General features: G+C 43.5%; 1 long non-coding RNA gene across 1 annotated transcript in view; it reads right to left on the bottom strand.

The window, feature by feature from the left end:
- Positions 1 to 5,873: 5,873 nt before the first annotated feature.
- LOC149982034 (uncharacterized) overlaps positions 5,874 to 17,705 on the bottom strand; it is a 108,563-nt gene continuing 96,731 nt past the window's right edge. The window contains exon 3 of the long non-coding RNA XR_016482477.1: positions 5,874 to 5,901. This is a non-coding gene — a long non-coding RNA (uncharacterized LOC149982034). The remainder of the gene's footprint in view (positions 5,902 to 17,705) is intronic.

The following is a 17,705-nucleotide window of genomic DNA, read 5'->3' as shown; positions in this document are numbered from 1 at the left end:
TCATGATGGGCATGGACACACGTAACCTACATCCAGGCTGTATCACATCCGGTCGTGATTGGGAGTCCCATAGGGCGGCGCACAACTGGCCCAGCGTCATCCAGGTTTGGCCGGGGTAGGCCTTCATTGTAAATAAGTATTTGTTCTTAACTGACTTGCCTAGTTAAATAAAGGTTAAATAATTACTTATTTTTTTTTTAACATCATGGAGGGGACTGATGTCCTGTTTAGTTTGAGAGGGAGAGCACGAAAATGAGAAGGAGGACCGGAGGTAAGCTTGCTACTGCTATAATATATTTGAATAAAAAACATATGTTTAGTTGCCCTTAATGAAGCTATTTATCAGAGTTATTGACCTCACAATAAGACATATTCGAGTAATTTACATAACTTTACATTAATATGAAGCAACAGCAGGAGATGGACAGTGCATGGGTGCTGAAAGTTGGCTAATTTGAGAAGTCCTAATTCATTTAAACAGTCTTCAATTTAATGTGACTTTAGGCTATTCACAACAAGAGGGCTTTATGTTGGAGCCTATTTCTTCCTATTCAAGAAATAAGAGGTTGGTCTGCCTGTTTGACAGACTCAATTATAGTCTAGTATCCATAGATTTTGTCAACCAATTCCGTCAGTCACCATGCACTCCTCAAATATCTTAGTGTCAGTGAGTGAAGGGCTTAAAACCAGGGCTCAAAATGAGGAGTATGTGAGGGTATTGTGGCTTTTCACTTTGTTCTCAGATCAGCTGTTATTTGGAGCCATGGAGTCTGCTAGCTCAGTGCTAGGGATACTTAGCAAGGCTCCGGCCCCAGTAAATCCATGTCCATACAGGGCAACCATATCCGTAAAGGACACGCACCCACTGTGTGTCGTCTGCCCGAGTCTCGAACACATGGAAGCAGCATTCAACGACCCCCGGTCATGCATCCATTGTAAAGATTTTGCTGCTAACACCATCCATCGGAGTGTGCACAGAGCAGCCCAATGTGGTTCGTCTCACACACTGCCTTCGAGCGGGGAGACTACCTCACAGACCAAGCCCTCATGGGTCGACAACATGGATGGCTATCCCAAGCACCTCCACCCACTTTTCCAGGGCTTGGCCCTGGAGGAGGGGGAAGGGGACTTCGTCATCAGCGGAGGAAGAAGAGGACAAGGAAGTGCAAGTCGTTACCTCTAGGCCCTCTTCTGCCCTTAGCGGGGTATCGGTAGAGGATGACATATATTTGGTCAGTGATGTCTTCAAACGGGCAGCGACCACACTCAGCATTGAGTGGCCTGAACCCAGAGAGGAACTGGTAGGACAGAAGGAAACTCCCCTCTTTCCCCGTCCCAGGCATGCATCTCCGCCCAGCGATCCCAGCTTGCGTGGTGGAAGCCAAGCGCAATTGGGACAAACCCTTGACCGGCAAGGTCCACACCAGACTTATTGCAAGCTTGAATGTCAAGGACATTGAGGAGCTGGGCCTCAGCAAGCCACCGGTTGTCAAGCCGTCACTGGCTAACCACCCAGTTCCAGTTGCGTCACTAACAGGCACTTCTCCCTGGTAAAGATAGACAATTTCTTCACATCCATCTACCAAAAGGTCTGTGTGTCTTCTGCATGTTCTGTACAGGTGTTGAAAGTTATGTCCCTACTGTTGTCATACCAGGCCAATTTGATGCTAGAGATGCATAATAATTGAAAGAAGGAAAGGGAAGCCTTCAACTTCTGCCTGCTACATAAACCCAGGAATTGTGGCTACCTGGCCTACCCCTCCACAAGCCAAGGCTTTGTGGCAGGAAGAGGCCAATTTGCTGGCACCAAGGCTTTCCACGGGAAGCCCCCAGCAACGCAGTGGGCATCAACACCACAGTTCAGAACCCCAGTGGGGAAAATGGTCCTTCACAGAGAAATGCAGTGAAACGGAGACTCGCTCCATCGCCACCAGAAGGAGCTCTGGCACCACTAGTGAGCGAGAGTCTACCAGCCTGTGGGTTACTTGCCACCAGAGCAGGGAATTGGCGGGCATGCAAAGTCCAGCCTTGGGTCTGGTCCACAGTTACAAAGGGATACAGACTAGAGGTTGACATGGGAACAGGACTCCTTCGGGTCTTGCGGGCCCCGCAAGATTCTGGCAGGAATGAGAATAACGTTCTACGGTCAAGTTTGGGACAGGATGGGACAGGATCAACAGTCAACAGGAACGGGCAGTACAGGAATCGTTATGAACTGAGGTTTTGGGGCGATTAATATGTCGTGTGGAGCATTTCATAAAAACAACAACTGTGTAGGCTAGGCCTAATATAGTTTCCTTTAAAAAAAAAACTATAAAAGCTAAAATACCTCATTCCACTCTCATGCCTCGTTCCTGTAGTACATGGCTTGTAAAAAATGTAGCGGTTTAATCAAAGAGGCTACCAACTGGAGAGCGGGACAAGCGGCCTGAAGCGGCATAGCTGCTCTACTTACTTTACCGTCAAGCACAATTGTTCGCGTATTAAACTAAACCTGTGACATCCGAGGTGAATAGTGAAATAACAATAGATTGACTTATGCAGTACTGCCACTTAGGTTATTATGTATTTTTTTTATGTTCATGTTGTAAATGTTAGTGTGCTGTAAATGTTTATATGTGCGCAGTGCTCAGCTGTAGGCTACAGGTTTATGCCGGTGTTATGTGCAGGCCATCCTGCTGGGGTCTCTGTCTTCATCCTTCAGCCTTAATCGATATGCATTTAGGTAATTTAGAATATGTTCTTATCTAGAGCAATTTAGGCCTTCAGTCAGTGCATTTAACTAAAATAGATAAGACAAACATCACAGTCGCATATTACAGAAATTGTTTGTAATACTTCCGAAACGAATACAACAGCCTTATATTTCTGCGTTCAAAAATGAGCACGGGATGGGAGTGATTTTTATCGGGAAAGGTTGCGAAAGTTCCACGGTTATAGAACTGTTGCAGGATAAGGTCTATACAGGACAAGACGAGACAGGAAGGAGTTTTCACTCCCGTGTCAATCTTTAGAACAGACTGCAGTTCGTTCTGAGACTTCCCATTTTCAATGGAATTTTGGAATCAGTAGCAACTGGCGACTAAGCACTAGGCATGCTAGAGCAGGCAATCTCCATTCTATTAACAAAGGGGCTATCAGGGCGATACCAGCGGCAGAGCCACCTCAGTTTCTACTCTTGGTATATCCTGCTTCCCCAAAAAGGGGGAGGGGTTTGCCCCATTCCGGACCTACGTGTCCTCGACAGCTATCTGAAGAAGCTCACGTTCCGTATGTTTAAGTTCAATACTGTCTCGCTCTATTTGTCGAGGCGACACCTCAGTCGATCGGCAGGATGCTTCTTTTCACATAAGCATCCTGCCAGCAGGTTTTCTTTTCAAGGCACAGCCTACGAATACTTTGCTGTTCCATTCGTTCAAGAGGTGCCTCTGAGTGCTGGAGTTGATGTCGTCCACCATCTCATCAGTACCTCTCGGCCTAATGAGGATGAAAGACTTCCAGCGTTGGGGTGTTTGCCCAACGTCTGTGTGTGTAACGGTATAACTTTAGACCGTCCCCTCGCCCATACCCGCACCGCTAACTAAGCTAGCCGTTTCACATCCATTACATGTGCACAACATCACCTCAATCAAAGGTATTTATAAAGCCCTTTTCACATCAGCAGATGTCACAAAGTGCTATACAGAAACCCAGCCTAGAACCCCAGACAGCAAGCAATGCAGATGTAGAAGCACGGTGGCTAGGAAAAACTCCCAAGAAAGGCAGGAAACTAGGAAGAAACGTAGAAAGGAAACAGGCTCTGAGGGGTGGCCATTTATCTTCTGGCTGTGCTGGGTGGAGATTATAAGAGTACATGGCCATTTAAGGTGAGATTGTTCTTCAAGATGTTGAAATGTTCATAGATGACCAGCAGGGTCAAATAATAACCACAGTGGTTGTAAAGGTTGCAACAGGTCAGTACCTCAGGAGTAAATGTCAGTTGGCTTTTCATAGCCAAGCATTCAGAGGTTGAGACCGCAGGTGCGGTAGAGAGAGAGAGAGTCATAAACAGCAGGTCCGGGGACAAGGTAGCACGTCCAATGAACAGGGTTCCCTAGCCACAGGCAGAACAGTTGAAACTGGAGCAGCAGCATGACCAGGTGGTCCTGAGGCATGATCCTAGGGCTCTGGTCCTCCGGGAGGGGAGGGAGAGAGAGAATTAGAGGGAGCATACGTAAAATTCACACAGGACGCCAGATAAGACAAGAAATGTACACCTCTGCATGTCTCTCGGCTCTCCATCACTGGATGGCACAGTTCACAATGGCACCCCACAACTCTGTATTGCGCACATAAATTACCTTGAATTGCTGACAATGTTTCTTTGTGATAGCTACTTGCAGGGGTGCAACTTTCACTGGCGTTGGTAGGGACATGACCCTCCCACAATCAGAAATTACATTTCTGCCCCTCCCCCTCCCCCACGTTTATCATTGCACTGTGATACAAAAAGGGACAACTGTGTGCTTTAGGACAATACGGAAGCCTCAGAGCGGTCAGGTAGGTTGTTAGGCGGTTTAGGACCAAACCAAGTGGACACCACAGAGCGTGTGAACAGAGGCAACTGTAGTCTGCGTATCTGCCTTATCTACGAGTTGGAAAAGCAAGCAGAGCAGAAACTGGCCACACTTTATTTGACTGATGTAGCTGGCAAGGTAACTGCTGTTTGACTTAGCAGAAAAAAAGTATTTATTCCATGTGCCGAGCTAGTAGTGTAACTGACATGTAATGTTAGCAAATGTTTCATCCCCTCTCGAATGGAGTTCTGTCTGAAGTGAATGAACCAACTTGCTAACATTAGTTAGCTAATAGCTACCACAGTCAGTTCAGCTCTAGCTACAGTATCTGTCAGATAAAGGTATCTAACATATGTGTGTATGGAAATGTTTTGTATCCTATGTTTTGTCCCGTTTCAACAGAAGTAAATTAACTTGGCTAGTTTTCGCCAGTTGATGTAGCTACCATTACAGATAGCCAAAAGTTGTCTGATGTTAGCTAGCTCACTAACTGTAGCTATTATTTCTGCCTCAATCACACTAGATCTGAATCAAACGATTGAAGACCGATATTTTAACGGGTTTTTTTTTTACAGCGCAATGTGAGTTTTTATTAGAGTCAGTATAGTATTGTAACGTTATTGATTTGTCAATTTCCCTACTGTAGGTAATTCCCTACTTCTCAATGACATGGTATAAACAGCTCTACAGCCTTCACTGTCATGATGCCCAGTCAGTACACAACACTATGCTCATCATGTCTTAGCAGGATCAGATGGTGACAGAGGTCTCAGCAGGGTCAGACAGCCAGGGAAGACCAGTCTGTGACTGCTGAGTATAACTTTTTCAGATGCAACACTTTATTCTCTCTGTGCAACAAACACTGCATGAAGGCTCAGGCTAAGACCCAGATGCAGACACAGGAGATGGATAGTACGAATCTCAAGGGGCAAGCAAAAGGTAAGTCAAAGCAGGCAAAGAGTTGTAATCCAAATCAGAATCAAGCAGGTACAGGACGGCAGGCAGGATCAGGGTTAGGACAGGCAGAAAGGCCAGAACTGGAAAGACTAGGAAAACAAAAACTAGCGCACAGGAAACACGGGAACACGCTGGTAGGACAGAACGGGACAAGACGAACTGGCAACAGACAAACAGAAAACACAGGTATAAATACACAGGGGATAATGGGGTGGAGATGAGAGACACCTGGTGGGAGGTGGAGACAAACACAAAGACAGGTAAAACAGATCAGGGTGTGACACACTGGACAAGCCAGAAGTTTCAAAGATTGAAACAATTTTAAGGCAGTTTGACAAACCTAAAAATTGGATTTCCAAACTGTATCAAGGGTTGATAGAGGCTTTTCCTGATTACACAAAACATGTCAAACAAAAATATGAGGAAGACCTGGGAGACACTATTGATAATGATGAATGGATACGGATATGTTTTAATGCCCATTCATGTTCATATAATCCCAGACCGTCCATAGAATACTATATGCCACACTCAGAAATGTAATACCTCTGCTGGAGGTGTAAAACACAAAAGGGGACATTCTGTATTTGCATATGTTATGAACTTGTGAAGGCTGGCTGAATTCTGGCAAAGAGTATGTTGTTTTCTCTCAGCATGTCTACAGATTCTCCTTCTTCCCTGTTTTTGTTTGCTTGGAAATGTTGATATTTCAGACTGTTATAAGAAGAAACTGTGTAACCATAGCATTTATAGAAATGCATTGCCATTCATTGGAAGGTTGATGGCTCCTTTCTCCTCCAACAATGTCACAATGGATGGCAGAAATGTCAAGTTATGTATGACTTGATTTGATTTATTACAAGTTTAAGGGTACACTGTGCAACTTTCGTAAGGTCTGGAATATTGTATGACAAAAAGGGGTCTGTATTGAAACATTCATTTTTTTGTCACGCACTCACAAATAGATGACATTTTCTATGGCACACCATAAGGGTAGGCAACAACACATCCGTCACGCTGATTCTCAACACGGGGGCCCCTCAGGGGTGCGTACTTAGTCCCCTCCTGTTCTCCCTGTTCACTCACGACTGCGTGGCCAAGCACGACTCCAACATCATTGTTAAGTTTACTGACTACACAGCGGTGGTGGGCCTGATCACCGACAACGATGAGACAGCCTATAGGGAGGAGGTCAGTGCCAGGACAGCAACCTCTCCCTCAACGTGGGGAAGACAAAGGAGATGATCGTGGACGACAGGAAGAGAAGGGCCGAACATGCCCCCCCTTCACATCAACAGGGCTGTAGTGGAGCGGGTCGAGAGTTTCAAGTTCCTTGGTGTCCACATCACCAACAAACTATCATGGTCCAAACACACCAAGAAAGTTGTGAAGAGGGCACTGCAACATCTTTTCCCCCTCAGGAGACTGAAAATATTTGGCATGGGTCCCCAGATCCTCAAATAGTTCTACAGCTACACCATCGAGAGGATCCTGACTGGTTGCATCACAGCCTGATATGGCAACTGCTCGGCATTCAACCGTAAGGCGCTACAGAGGGCCAAGCTTCCTGCCATCCAGGACCTATATACCAGGCGGTGTCAGAGGAAGGCCTCAAAGAATTGTCAAAGACTACAGACCCAAGTCATAGACTGTTCTCTCTGCTACCGCATGGCAAACGGTCGCAGAGCACCAGGTCTAGGTCCGAAAGGCTCCTTAACAGCTTCTACCCCCAAACCATAAGACTGCTGAACAATTAATCAAATGGCCACCCAAACTATTTGTACTATCCCCCTTTGTTTTTACACTGCTGCTAATCGCTGTTTATTATCTATGCATAGTCAATTTACACCTGCCTACATGTACAAATTACATCGACTAACCTGTACCGGTAGCCCCTGTATATAGCCTCATTATTGTTATTTTATTGTGTTACTTTTTAATATTTTTTTACTTTAGTTTATTTAGTAAACATTTTCTTAACTCTATTTTCTTAAAACTGCAGTGTTGATTAAAGGCTTGTAAGTAAGCATTTCATGGTAAGGTCTACCTACACCTGTTGTATTCAGTGCATGTGACAAATAAAATTAGATTTCATGTTTTTTTCATTTTTTGTGCACCTGTCTCAGTGGACTAATCAATTGAGGAGGCTGCTGGGATGCCACGGTCCAAGAATATGGGGATTGTGGCACAGATGCACAAAGCACATCTCTCTCCAGAATGTGCTCTGTCCCACCATTTTGTGGGTATTCATTGTTTATAACTTATTTCAATGTGTGCATTGTTTGTTATGTCTATCAATTTGGCTCCCGAATGCCGCTTTGGTCTAAGGCGTGTGGTCAGTGCTAGAGGCGTCAATGCAGACCATGGTTCGATTCCAGGCTGTATCACAACCGGCTGTGATTGGGAGTCCCGTAGGGAGGCGCACAATTGGCCCAGTTTCGTCCGGGGAGGCCCTTCTCTCGTCAACGGTTGTCACATTGTATTGTGGAAGCTCTTATATTGGCCTATAATAGCAAGGGGTTCCAGCCTCCGGAGGGCCTGAGGGCTCACTCCACCAGAGGTATGGCTACATCTTGGGCACTGTTCAAGGGCATCTCCTTACAGGGGATTTGCGATGCGGCTTGTTCGGCATCCCCACTTATATTGCGTTCTACCGGTTAGATGCCACTGCACCTTCATTGGGGCCTCTGAGGGTTGATATGTGAGACCACCTGGCTTCAGAGAACATGTGCAATATGGGAGTTAGCCATAACCCATAGTGAGATATAGAAACAAATAATTGAAAGAGAACGTAAGGTTACTTGGCTCTCTGATATGAGTGAGATATCTCACCACATTCCTCTACTCGCAAGAGTGTGAGGACGTTTGGCCAGAGGGCGGGCGACAGACGTGTATGATTGGTTCTTCGAGCTACTTAGAGATTCTGGGGAATCCTACAGTGAAATATTTCACTTATAATATCAGAGAGCTGGGGTTATTTTTTCTTTATTTTATCTTTATTTATACAGGTTTTTTTTCTCATTGAGATAACATCCCTTTTCCAAGAGAGACCTGGTCCAATAGCAGCATTATGCAAGCAACATTACGTTTCCTGGAGAGCATATCCTCTTTGTCCTGGTCTTTTCAAGAAAATAATGTCTTACAAATCCTATAAACACAGACACAATGTTTCTGGCAATGAGTGAACAATGCATAGGAAATACTGTGCAAGACCAACTTTTCTAATGCCAGTCAAAAATGGTTAGAGATCCACAGCAAAGGCAAAATATTATATTTTCCATGCTGTGAGAAAGCATGTTTGAATGAATATGCCACAAAGTTTATTTTGTCTCGAGTTATACTGTTATACTGTTATACTATTATACTGTTTACATTATTTTATTGATTACACAAACTTAAACTCACATTCATTCTCTCAGTTCCAGAAGAATGTTGCTTTTGTCTTCCTCAGGAAACATGGTTACGGACTTTGATTGAATAGAACCCCAACAACTGTTCCACTTAAAGCCGAAAATCTATGAAAACGGTATATTCTACTAAATAGTCTTATGGAAATCAAACCCAGCCCCAACAACTGGAAATAAAGCCTGCAGCTATGTTTCACTTGGTTTTCTGGCCAAATCTCTCCATGTTTCCATCAATGTGTATAAGCTGTTCCATATGGAGCGATGTAAGAAGAGGGAGTTGAAAACACAGGAGAAGACAAGGGGGACTTATTTGTATGTTTTGTATTAGTTACAGTTATCATTGTATGTGAATTATTTAATGCTCCCCCACAGAAGGTCTTACATAGATGCCAATGTAATATTTATGGAGGGCTTTGATGTCTCTTTGAGGAACAGATTGCAGGAGATTTCCCCTTTAGCTAATCTGCTGAAATATCTTTCCTATGGTTGCACCATCCCATCTGAACTCCAACCAGACAATAGTATACCACCTAGGATAATGCAAGCTTGTTCTTGTGTTACCGTAAATATAGAGGTTTGACTGGAGAGGCATGTTCAGGCATTTCACCAACCACCAAAAAAAACTTTCCTGTCAGAATCGCTCTTTTAGGAATTCACTATACACGTGGTTCACTGAACACATCCTATGGAATACCATTGCAAAACATTTGACTTAAAAGTCATCTATAACGTTCAAAGTTGTTGGGGGAGGAAAGGGAACTGTATCGAATTTAAAACAGTCCTAAAAACAAATCTTTGGACATGTGTTCGGGCTGACCATTATTAGATACCACAAACTCTCCAATCTGTGTCTGTCATCAGATTCAAAATCTCAAAAATAAATCTTCCCATGGTGTATTACTTTCTTATTACTTCTAAAAGGGAAAGAGGTAAATCAATAAGACGTTATACCCAACAAACAACTCCAACCTCCTATGCTGACTTATACACAGTTAATTTCCTACTTTTCTTCAAAGTTCCCCAACCCCAATGATAAAAGAAAACACTATCCCTCAGATCAGTATCTGCACTCCCTGGCACGTCTCCATAATATTACAGGTACCTTTGAAACAAAAAGTATCTGTGATTTCACTCACACACAGGTACCCAGTTAAGAGGACCTCTAGTGGCTGTGGCATAGTTGTCGGTGTGTGTCAAAGCAACAACGTCAACCTCCCGAGCTGCCCCAAACTGCTGGAGGGCTCTATACCTACACAATAGACTGTTGTTCTAATAGCTTTGAATGAGGGGTGCCAAGCAACAAGGATCTGCACCTCTCATACTTAAATAAACACTGACATATGCGCATTCCGTAGCACAGGGAATTATCAATCAAGTATTACTCAACCACGAGAACTATCCTTCAAATCAAAGTTTATTGGTCTCGTACACAGATTTGCAGATGTTAACACAGGTGCAGCGAAATGCTTGTGTTTCTAGCTCCAACAGTGCAATAATAATATCTAGCAATAAAAACCATACACAAAGAATGCATAAAAATTAAGCAATTAAGAAATATTAGAATGAACAATGTCAGAGACCGGAATATAAATATACTGTATATATACATATAATGGTGTGTAAAGAAAGCATGGTCAGTATATGAATAGAAAAGGTGTGTACAAGGCATCCCGAGTGGTGCAGCGGTATAAGGTACTGCATTGCAGTTTTGAGGCTGTCAGTACAGCCTGGGGTTCGATCCTAGGCTGTGACACAACCGCCCGTTACTGGGAGTCCCATAGGGAGGCGCACAATTGGCCCAGTGTAGTCTGGGTTAGGAGAGGGTTTGGCTCATCGCGCTCTAGTGACTCCTTGTGGCAGGTTGAAAGGTGTTTTCTCTGACACGTTGGGCGAGTGGGTTTTAAAATGTGCGGCTGGCGGGTCATGTTTCTGAGGACGCATGACTCAATTTGCGCCTCGCTCTCTCGAGCCTGTTGGGACTATATCAACACCGGCCTAATGAAACAGGTAAAAAGGTAGAGTCGCAGCGATGAGACAAGATCGAAATCATGAAATTGGGGTGAAAAAGGGAGTAAAAATGCCTCAAATAAATAAAAAAAGATGTGTGCAGTAGTTATATAGGATGAGACATCAGTATAATACAGTTAATATAACGTGGGTGAGACAATATGTAAAGATTATTAAAGTGATGGCTAGAATAGAATATATACTGTACATTTAAAGTACGCAAACATTAGTAATGGAAAACTCTACCTAAAACAACCTTTTGGTATTTGTTTCATTAGGCCAGTGTTGATATAGCCCCGAAATGTTTTGCATGTCAACAATCAAGTTCTCAAGATATATTGAATTTCATTTATTTTGGGTGTACAACAACTGTACAATGCCTGAAGGCCAAGCGTCGCGTCTGGAGGAAACCTGGCACCATCCCTATGGTGAAGCATGGTGGTGGTAGCATCATGCTGTGGGGATGTTTATCAGCGGCAGGGACTGGGAGACTAGTCAGGAAAGGTGCTTCAACAAAGTACTGAGTAAAGAGACTGAATAGTTCCATAAATGTGATATTTCCATTTTTTTAATATAAATGTAAAAAATTAAATAAATAATTGTTTTCGATTTGTCATTATGGGGTATTGTGAGTAGATTGATGAGGAATAGTTTTTATGTCATCCATTTTAGAATATGTCTGTAATGTAACAAAATGTGAAAAAATGTGGGTCCTTCCGGACAAGTCAGTTACAATTACACATACCAGAGACCCGTGATAATCATATCAGATCCGACCTGTGACATTATTTAGAATTCTGGATCTGGACCCGCTCAGGTCCCAGATCGGGTCTTGGGTATTTGGGTACAGGTGGATCCGTGAAGACCTTTAGTTTGTACACATCCATGTTCCCAGTTTTGCGCGTGAATCCTACCTAGGTTTGGATAAGTTCTAATCATCACAATGGGAACAACATCCTCTATGCACTTCCTGATGAACCCCGTCACCGAGTCCGTGTATACGCCAATGCTATTCTCAGAGGTGACCCAGAACATTTCCCAGTCTGTGTGATCAAAACAATCTTGAAGCATTGATTCCAATTAGTCTGACCAACATTAAACAGTATATACCACGGGAGCTTATTGTTTAAGTTTCTGCCTATAGGTGGAAAGGACCAGAATGGAGGCGTGATCTGATTTGTCGAAGGGAGGGCACACAAGGGAAGTGTTGTTAGAATTTCGATAGCGGTTTCCTCCGATTTCCTTTATTAAAGTCCACAGCTTCAATAACTGCGGCCTCAGGATATGCGGTTTCCAGTTTGCGCACAGTCCAGTGTAGTTCCTTGAGAGCCGTTGCGATGTCTGCTTGGAGGGGAATATACAGGGCAGTAATGATGACCACAAAATTTATCTTGGGAGGTAATGCGGTCGACATTTGATGGTGAGGTATTCCAGATTGGGAGATCAAATGGACTCGAGTTCCTGTACGTTACCACAATCACCACACAATCCACCTTTCTTTTTTCCGGACAGTTCTTTCTTCCTGTCCACGCGATGGACAGAGAACAATATATCCGGAGAGATCCGTAAAACGTAAGTTACAGTCCCTGATGTCTCTCTGGAAGGAGATCCTTGCTCTGAGCTTGTCTCCTTTATTGTCCAGGGACTGAACATTAGCGAGTAATAAACTCGGAAGTGGTGGATGGTATGCCTGAGTCTGACTAGGGCCTCACTCCTTCGACCTCTTCTCTGGTGACTGTTTTTTGGCGCAGCCCCTGGGATGACTAGAGCTGCCTCAGGAAGTTCAAACAAAGGATCCAGATCAGGTAAGTCGAATTTCTGCTTGAATTTCTGGTGAGTGACCGGCAATCTAATATCCAAAAGTTATTTCCAGGCTGTAGGTAATAATATTAGAAACGTTCTGAACAAATAATGTAAGAAATAACACCCCCCAAAAAACGACATACTGCAAAGTTGGTTAGGATCTAGAAACAGGGTGAACGTGTCTGTTGGCGCAATTTTCAGAGGATGGTGAGGTTATTGTAACTGGTTTGAGAAGATTGAGAGAGTATTTTTAGATGTTTTTAAGTGCACATACCATTGAATCTTTCTATTCAACCTGGGTAGCCGTAGCATAGTAAATGAAGATACAGGACACTCATATTAGTATGATACGTTACGTTTGGTATGGCATGTATTCATTTGTTGCAAAATGCAAATCGTATGATATGTTACGAATTACAATTTGTATAATACATTACGAATTTGCAATACGTATGATACAGTATGTTACGAATTTCAATTTGTTGTGGCTAATGTTAGCTTGGCTAGCAGTTTGGTTAGGGTTTAAGGTTAGGGTTAAGCCGGGCGTACACGCCACGACTTTGGCACTGATGTACAGTGCCTTGCGAAAGTATTCGGCCCCCTTGAACTTTGCGACCTTTTGCCACATTTCAGGCTTCAAACATAAAGATATAAAACTGTATTTTTTTGTGAAGAATCAACAACAAGTGGGACACAATCATGAAGTGGAACGACATTTATTGGATATTTCAAACTTTTTTAACAAATCAAAAACTGAAAAATTGGGCGTGCAAAATTATTCAGCCCCTTTACTTTCAGTGCAGCAAACTCTCTCCAGAAGTTCAGTGAGGATCTCTGAATGATCCAATGTTGACCTAAATGACTAATGATGATAAACACAATCCACCTGTGTGTAATCAAGTCTCCGTATAAATGCACCTGCACTGTGATAGTCTCAGAGGTCCGTTAAAAGCGCAGAGAGCATCATGAAGAACAAGGAACACACCAGGCAGGTCCGAGATACTGTTGTGAAGAAGTTTAAAGCCGGATTTTGATGCAAAAAGATTTCCCAAGCTTTAAACATCCCAAGGAGCACTGTGCAAGCGATAATATTGAAATGGAAGGAGTATCAGACCACTGCAAATCTACCAAGACCTGGCCGTCCCTCTAAACTTTCAGCTCATACAAGGAGAAGACTGATCAGAGATGCAGCCAAGAGGCCCATGATCACTCTGGATGAACTGCAGAGATCTACAGCTGAGGTGGGAGACTCTGTCCAAAGGACAACAATCAGTTGTATATTGCACAAATCTGGCCTTTATGGAAGAGTGGCAAGAAGAAAGCCATTTCTTAAAGATATCCATAAAAAGTGTTGTTTAAAGTTTGCCACAAGCCACCTGGGAGACACACCAAACATGTGGAAGAAGGTGCTCTGGTCAGATGAAACCAAAATTGAACTTTTTGGCAACAATGCAAGACGTTATGTTTGGCGTAAAAGCAACACAGCTCATCACCCTGAACACACCATCCCCACTGTCAAACATGGTGGTGGCAGCATCATGGTTTGGGCCTGCTTTTCTTCAGCAGGGACAGGGAAGATGGTTAAAATTGATGGGAAGATGGATGGAGCCAAATACAGGACCATTCTGGAAGAAAACCTGATGGAGTCTGCAAAAGACCTGAGACTGGGACGGAGATTTGTCTTCCAACAAGACAAGGATCCAAAACATAAAGCAAAATAAACATATCCAGGTGTTAGAATGGCCAAGTCAAAGTCCAGACCTGAATCCAATTGAGAATCTGTGGAAAGAACTGAAAACTGCTGTTCACAAATGCTCTCCATCCAACCTCACTGAGCTCGAGCTGTTTTGCAAGGAGGAATGGGAAAAAATGTCAGTCTCTCGATGTGCAAAACTGATAGAGACATACCCCAAGCGACTTACAGCTGTACTCGCAGCAAAAGGTGGCGCTACAAAGTATTAACTTAAGGGGGCTGAATAATTTTGCACGCCCAATTTTTCAGTTTTTGATTTGTTAAAAAAGTTTGAAATATCCAATAAATGTCGTTCCACTTCATGATTGTGTCCCACTTGTTGTTGATTCTTCACAAAAAAATACAGTTTTATATCTTTATGTTTGAAGCCTGAAATGTGGCAAAAGGTCGCAAAGTTCAAGGGGGCCGAATACTTTCGCAAGGCACTGTAGCTGTCCCAGATAAGTTTTTGCGATTGGAGACAAAATCCTCAATGTCATTGCCTACTCAGACTGGTGGCCATAGAAACACAATCTGAAGTCTACCGATCCCTTCATTGAGTCATCCCAGACGTTGCAATATTTTCAAATGTTTGATTTTATCTGCACAAAATGTGCAATGCTCTTGTAGTGTGAGATGTGCAACGACAAGTTGAGAACGGTGATCAGCAGTAGCCAATGAGAGCTCGCCAGAGAAGAAGAAAAAGATGATGTTGTATTGCATCACCCAGAATGTGTAGACTATCGAGCAAGAGTGATGACTACTACTAATATGCAGGTGTACTTTTTAACCAAAGCCAAAGTATCAAATCAATACAGCTCTGAAGTTCACAAGCAATGTTATTCAATAAAAAATATATAGGCTAGATATTTCAACTCTGTATGGCAAGCGTGAATGTCTTACTGAAAACGTTTGAGGCTGCTTTGAGCCACAGCTCGTTCTAACTACATTACCAATCTAATCACGTCATCACATCATTGTTTTCACGAGACTGCGTGGTATCGAGAATCATCACGATCAAATTAAAAATCTTGTAGTGTGTGACCCCTGTCTGTGCCACATTGTTTAGTGTGCGCACCACAATGTTGGCAAGAGAAAAAACTACAGGAAAGACGGTTGTTTAATGTGAGAGGCTCAGTGATGTTAGGTTAAAGGGTTAAGGTTAGGTCTAGGGTTAGGGGAAGGGTTAGCTAACATGCTAAGTAGTTGCAAAGTAGCTATAAAAGTACTAAGTAGTTGCTAAGTAGCTAATTAGCTCAAAATGTCCGTGATGAGATTCAAACACCCAACCTTTGGGTTGCTAGACGTTTGCATTATATGTTGGCGTTTGCGTTAAGTAACCCTATGACTTATGTAACCATACCAAATGTAACATACTAACTTGAGTGTCCCAGATTTTTGTTTACTACTACAGTTTACTACTAAGTCAGAAGTTTACATACACTTAGGTTAGAGGCATTAAAACTAGTTTTTACACCACTCCACACATTTCTTGTTAACAAACTATAGTTTTGGCAACTCGGTTAGGACATCTACTTTGTGCATGACACAAGTCATTTTTCCAACAATTGTTTATAGGCAGATTATTTCACTTATAATTCACTGTATCACAATTCCAGTGGGTCAGCAGTGTACATACACTAAGTTGACAGTGCCTTTAAACAGCTTGGAAAATTCCAGAAAATTATGTCATGGCTTTAGAAGCTTCTGATAGGCTAATTTACATCATTTGAGTCAATTGGAGGTGTACCTGTGGATGTATTTCAAGGCCTGCCTTCAAACTCAGTGCCTCTTTCCCTGACATCATGGGAAAATAAAAATAAATCAGCCAAGACCTCAGAAAAATGTGTAGACCTCCACAAGTCTGGTTCATCCTTGGGAGCAATTTCCAAATGCCTGAAAGTACCATGTTCAGCTGTACAAACAATAGTACGCAAGTATAAACACCATGGGACCACGCAGCCGTCATACCGCTCAGGAAGGAGACGTGTTCTGTCTCCTAGAGATGAACGTACATTTGTGCGAAAAGTGCAATCAATCCCAGAACAACAGCAAAGGACCTTGTGAAGATGCTGGTGGAAACAGGTACAAAAGTATCTATATCCACAGTAAAACAAGTCCTATATCGACATAACCTGAAAGGCCGCCACAGCAAGCAAAAAGCCAGACTATGGTTTGCAACTGCACATGGGGACAAAGTCCTCTGGTCTGATCAAACACAAATAGAACTGTTTGGCCAAAATGACCATTGTTATGTTTGGAGGAAAAAGGGGGATGCTTGCAAGCCGAAGAACACCATCCCAACCGTCAAGCACGGGGGTGGCAGCATCATGTTGTGGGGGTGCTTTACTGCAGGAGGGACTGGTGCAATTCACAAAATAGATGGCATCATGATGTAGGAAAATGATGTGGATATATTGAAGCAACATCTCAAGACATCAGTCACGAAGTTAAAGCTTGGTCGCAAATGGGTCTTCCAAATGGGCAATGACCCCAAGCATACTTCCAAAGTTGTGGCAAAATGGCTTAAGGACAACAAAGTCAAGGTATTGGAGTGGCCATCACAAAGCCCTGACCTCAATCCTATAGAAAATTGGTGGGCAGAACTGAAAAGGCATGTGCGAGCAAGGAGGCCTAGAAAACTGACTCAGTTACACCAGCTCTGTCAGAACGAATGGGCCAAAATTCACCCAACTTATTTTAGGAAGCTTGTGGGGCTTGCCTGGCCGGTTCCCCTCTCTCCACTGGGATTCTCTGCCTCTAACCCTATTACAGGGGCAGAGTCACTGGCTTACTGGTGCTCTTTCATGCCGTCCCTAGGAGGGGTGCGTCACTTGAGCGGGTTGAGTCACTGATGTGATCTTCCTGTCTGGGTTGGCGCCCCGCCTTGGGTTGTGCCGTGGCGGAGATCTTTGTGGGCTATACTCGGCCTTGTCTCAGGATGGTAAGTTGGTGGTTGAAGATATCCCTCTAGTGGTGTGGGGGCTGTGCTTTGGAAAAGTGGGTGGAGTTATATCTTTCCTGTTTGGCCCTGTTCGGGGGTATCGTCGGATGGGGCCACAGTGTCTCCTGACCCCTCCTGTCTCAGCCTCCAGTATTTATGCTGCAGTAGTTTGTGTCGGGGGCTAGGGTCAGTTTGTTATATCTGGAGTACTTCTCCTGTCTTATCCGGTGTCTTGTGTGAATTTAAGTATGCTCTCACTAATTCTCTCTTTCTCTCGGAGGACCTGAGCCCTAGAACCA

The sequence above is a fragment of the Oncorhynchus mykiss genome, chromosome 8, assembly GCF_057628025.1.
Source record: "Oncorhynchus mykiss isolate SJ-2025 chromosome 8, ASM5762802v1, whole genome shotgun sequence".
Lineage (NCBI taxonomy): Eukaryota > Metazoa > Chordata > Actinopteri > Salmoniformes > Salmonidae > Oncorhynchus > Oncorhynchus mykiss.
Note: the sequence above shows the minus strand (reverse complement) of the source record. Positions and strands in the feature narration are given on the sequence as shown.